General features: G+C 43.5%; 1 non-coding gene across 1 annotated transcript; it reads right to left on the bottom strand.

Moving 5' to 3' along the window:
- Nucleotides 1–4,808: 4,808 nt before the first annotated feature.
- On the bottom strand, nucleotides 4,809–4,915 carry LOC125412717 (U6 spliceosomal RNA). Its single transcript, XR_007235667.2, has one exon. It is a non-coding gene; the product is annotated as a U6 spliceosomal RNA (small nuclear RNA).
- Nucleotides 4,916–5,292: the final 377 nt, after the last annotated feature.

The following is a 5,292-nucleotide window of genomic DNA, read 5'->3' as shown; positions in this document are numbered from 1 at the left end:
AACTCTAAGTGAGGTTAAGAATGTTATCTTGGAGCTAGGGAAACAGCGCAACCAGTAGAGCGCTTATCTGGCAAGCACATGGTTCTGAATGTGATGCCTGACCCCACATAAAAAAGTCGCCCATGGTGGTACACACTTGTAATTGCCTGACTGGAGAAGTAGAGACCAGCAGGTGCCTAGTCAGCCAGCCTAGTCCACTTAGCAAACTCCAGACCAAATGAGAGGCCCTGTTTCAAAAAAAAACCAAGAAGTTCTGTTCCTGAGGAACAACACTAGATGTTGTCCTCCACCCTCCACATGCATGCTTCCCTCCCCCGCCATGCCCCTGTGCACACACACAATTTATAATAATCTTGTGCTCTGCAACTTTATTGGTGATCTCAAAAGAACTCCTAAGTTTTGGAAAACATCAGCTTTTTATAAAATGGTTATATAGGCAGCTTAAGTGTACCTTTTCCTTTACAGTAACTATGAATATTGAAATGAGATGTGGCAACTTTTAGTGTGTGTGTGTGTGTGTGTGTGTGTGTGTGTGTGTGTGTGTTTTGAGACAGGATTCTGTGTAGCCCTGATTGTCCTCGGGCTCATTCAGTAGGCTAGTTTGTCCTTGAACTCAAGAGATCCTCCTGCCTCTGCCACCACTGCCCGACTTAAAATTATTTTCAATAGAAAAACAATACTTCTAGTTTGGAATTCCTGCCTAGGCTATAGGTCATGCATGGACTTTAACTGTTGGGTACATATCCATCTTTATAGCTGAAGAAAGCAAGATAAAGTATTTTTGTCACTTCTTGTCAATCCTTTTTTAATCAAAAATTTTAAATACATTTATTTATTGTGTGTGTTTGAGCCCCTCTTCCCGTGAACACTTGCCATGTGGAAGTCAGAGGATAACTAGTCAGTGTTGATTCTGTCCTACTGTGTGGCTCCCAGGATCAAACCCAGGTTATTAGGCTCGACAGCAATTACCCTTTACCTGTTGAACCATTTCACCAGCCCCTGGTTCTTATATTTTATGCACCTAATTTGGCACCTGATTTGAAACTTTAATATCTGCTATAGTCTCAGAATTTTTAAGGCTTACCATCAAAGAGGAATTTTTCCTGTGATACCATGTTCTTCTGGTTTTTCTATGGCCACTCTGGAAGCTTCATCTTCCCTTTTCCCTTCTGTTTTCTTCCTTGTGAGCTTTTTCTCTTCCACAGACTCTTAGGGATTAGGCTCTTACTCTTTTGCTTGTGTTTCTTTTCTTTTTAAAAAGACTTACTTATGTGCATGTGTGTTTGCTTGCAAGAGTTATGTACACCACATGCATGCAAGGGCTTCTGGAGGCCAGAAGAGGATGTTGGATTCTTTGGAGCTGGAGTTACAGGCAGCTGACATGGGGTGCAGGGAACTGAACCTGGGTGGTCTGCAAAGGCAGCAAGTGCTCTTAACCACTGAGCCATTGCTCCAGCTCCCCTGCTTTTCCTCCCTCTCCCTCCCTCCCTTCTTCTCTCCCTTCTTCCCTCTCTCTCTCCCTTCTTCCTTTCCTTTCTTTCTCTTTCTTCTTTCTTTCTCACTTTCTTTCCTTCCTTCTTTTTTGAGACAGGATTTTAGTAAGTTTTGTTTAACAACCAGGAACTGACCCATTTCGGGTTTACTTTCCCCCATCTTCAGCTTCTTTTCTGATCTGCCCTCGCTTGTGTGGTACACAAATAACATGATTTGTTCCAAACAGAGTCAATGTTTTCTCCCTTCCAAAATTGTTTCTCTTCCAGAATTTCTTCTTTTTCAAGTGACGAGCAAAATTGAAAGGGTCAAAACCCAGGCAAATGGAACCAGCTCAGCTCAGACACCAGTCCTGAACAGGCCACATACAAAATCAAATGATTGTGTAAAAGCAGAGGCAAGAGATTCAACCAATATGGCCTCATTGAGAAGAGAAACTGCTGAGAAAAATCCAGAGACCTACCAAATCCCCTCATCTGGGTCCTGACACGAGATCTGGGCTTAAATTGAGTGCACCTAAGCGGTCCTGGTCAAGATGTGGTTCCCTCTACAACTGAGCTGTTCTTGTCTGGCCCTAACCTCCCCTAAAGGGTGGCCCGACGAGCTTTCAAAATTGTACGAAAGCTCTTTCTGGGAGACAGGCTCCTTCTCTGGTTAGCATCAGATCATCCAGCCTGAGATGACTGGGGAAACCCCAATTCCCTGGGGACCACTGTGGACAGGACTACCTTTTCTCCTGCCAGGACGGCTTATAGCACCACACGCTACTTGACACAAACCAGCCATCTTGGAACTGGAGAGATAGCTAACCCAACGGTTAAGAGCTAGGGACCGGGTTTGGTTCCCTGGCTTACACTCATCACTAACTACAGTTCCAAAGAATTTGATACTCTCTCCTGATCTCTGTGGGTGCCAGGCACACACACAGTATATGTATTGTGTGTGTATTCACACACACACACACACAAATATGAAACAAATATAAATCTATATAAACTGTTATGCCCAGATCACAGAATTCCCCCAAAACCAACTAGGAGACTGAGTCCTGCATGTAAAAGCAAAGAGCCTTATTCTTACACAAGTTTCAAACTCGGACTCTCCACGTGTCCATCGTATCGGAGTGGTTGGAGAGCACCGAGCTCAGTTAGGGTTGGGTTTTTGTAGTAGAAAAGGTGGGGGTGAGGGATTTCTAAGGTTCAAGACCTCTGATTGGCTGATATTTGTCTAGTGGTGTTCTGGTGAAAAGTGATGGGTGTGTGCTGGCAGGTGATCCTATCTACAATGGTTGGAACGTTAGGAATTTCCTTTGTGTGGTCTTTGGGTGGTGCCTGGGTGGTCTCAGCTTGTGGTCTTTCTTGGAACCAGCTATTACCTTAGGGTAAACTACTGAGACTCTTGTGGCTGGGTCCTACATTTCCCCCTTCACAAGTACCAATGATAGGACCCAACCATCAGTCCTGCTTGCCCCATTAAGAATCATTAGCTAACAGATTTTTCTAGGGCAGTGGCCAGCCTACCAGACCCTGTAGCTCTGATCTTTGAGTACAACCAAATTATTATAATCCTTAATGTCCTCCTTGGTTCTGTGGTTCTACATAAAGAACCAAGGTGTCTTCTTATTGTAGAGCCATCTTAGTCAATCAATTCATTAGTTGACAACTCTGGGCTTTATTTTTCTGGTATATCAACGGGCACTATAGGTAGCCATTTTTGTCCCTCATGCCTGGGAGTTCGCCCTCGTCTCAGCATTTCAAACTATTCTGGGCTGGGAGCATGGGTCGTGTTCCTTTCTACAACTAATTAAAGCTGACACTGGGGTGTTGTCATCAGGGCCCAAGAAGGCTGAAAGGCTGACCAAAGGTAAGGAGGGAATCCAGGCAATGGGGCACTCATCAGAAGCATCTGGTCCGCAGACTGTTGAAGAGACAGGGAGCATTCGCATAGGCTGGACTGGTCCACATCAGCTTTCAGCAAGTCCAGGGCTCGCAGTCATTCGGAGCAGGTTGTAGCCAGCAACTGATGCTTAGGTGTATCCTGCCAGTCAACTGGGAACCTATTGAGATAAGTTTAAACTAGGAACAGAAATTAAAATTTTTGTACTTACAGCTCCTTTGGGTATCAGTGTGGCGATTTCTCAGAAAATTAGGAAACAACTTTCCTCAAGACCCAGCAATACCACTTTTGGGTATATATCAAAAGGATGCTCAATCGTGCCACAAAGACATGTGCTCAACTATGTTCATAGCAGCATTGTTTATCATAGCCAGAACCTGAAAACAACCTAAATGCCCCTCAACTGAAGAATGGACAAGGAAAATGTGGTACATTTACACAATGAAGTACTACACAGCAGAAAAAAAAACCAATATCTTGAAATTTGCAGGCAAATGGATGGAGCTAGAAAACATTATTTTGAAAGAGATACCCCAGACACAGAAAGACAATTATCACATGTACTCACTCAGGCTTCCAGTCTGAGTCTTTTCCTTTCAGTCTCTCTCCTGAAGAGGTAGCTGCTCCCCTGGATCCTCTTCTCTCCCCACTCCCGTTCTCTCTCTGTCTCTCTCTGTGTGTGTGTGTGTGTGTGTGTCTGTCTGTCTCTGTTCTTCCCCCTTCTTCCCTTACCCCCTTTTCCTTCCATTACCAACTAAATATCCAACCTCACTCTGCATGGTGTGCTTATCCATCTGTCTCTCACCAGCTGTGGTTCCTTTGGGACTGGCTGCCCTGCTGAGGTCTCTCACCTGCCATATAGCTCCCTACCTGGGATCCACTGCCCCTTGTGGCCCATGGGCCCCTTGGGAACCTGCAGCATTTTATTTTTACAATAACATCCTCCTCTTCCTTTGCTCACACATTAATTAGTGAGTACCTACAGCTTGTTGGAAAACATTCTAAGATCTGGGAATCCAAAGATGCATGAAACAGGCAGGCCAATGTCTTATTCTCTAGAATGTTCTGTGTGATCTTTGTCACTGACCCCTTTCCAGATTGCACGTCTAACCACACCCGGAGCTTTCCATTGAGTTCATTTTCATACCAATCCTTATACAGTTTTCAAATGTTAGCTTCAATTTCTCTTCTTCGGAAAAACTCTCTGAATAGGGCGTATCTGTTTGTGTACCTCCATCTAGAGTTATTTGTATGCTACTTTTTATGGGTCTTTATACTGAAATTTTTACACTGAAAAAGAAAGGTATAAATGGTAAGTTACAGAGACACCATCTCTGTCGTTAATGTCTGCTCTTGGGACTAGAGGGGGAAAGAAACAGAAAAGCATCGAAATATGTGATTATGGTACCAGAATACTTCAGAAAAACATGGAACTCTTCATGAATTTGCCTATCCCGCATGAGCAGGGACCAGGCTGATCTTCTCTGTAGTGGTACAATGTTAGTATACGCGCTGCCACATTGAGCACTTTATGCGCTTCTTTAACGTCCATCTCTCCATCTCTTGTGAGCTCAAGGGAAGGGGGAAATATTTGTTCATTACTTTGAATTTCTGGCACATAACAGGATTTCAGTTGGTTAGTTAAATGAATGTTTCACCATAGGAAAAACCCAGCCAATCTCAATTAATGGTATAAATTCTTTTGTCCTTAGGAAAACAAAATTGATAGTTGAAACTGAAGATTTCTTATTTTTGGCATTATTGCTTTGGAGATTAAAAAAAAAAGCACACACACAACGTCCCTGAACAAGGCATAGACTATGTCACTTAGTTTTCTATTCAACATTTACTATTGGTTTTCTAATGCACTAGGCAGCTATTTTAGGACTGGAGAGGCACAGATTT

Source organism: Myodes glareolus, chromosome 3, assembly GCF_982192425.1.
Source record: "Myodes glareolus chromosome 3, mMyoGla1.1, whole genome shotgun sequence".
In the NCBI taxonomy this organism is placed as follows: domain Eukaryota; kingdom Metazoa; phylum Chordata; class Mammalia; order Rodentia; family Cricetidae; genus Myodes; species Myodes glareolus.
The sequence above is the reverse complement of the archived record's forward strand: the minus strand, read 5'-3'. Positions and strand labels throughout refer to the sequence as shown.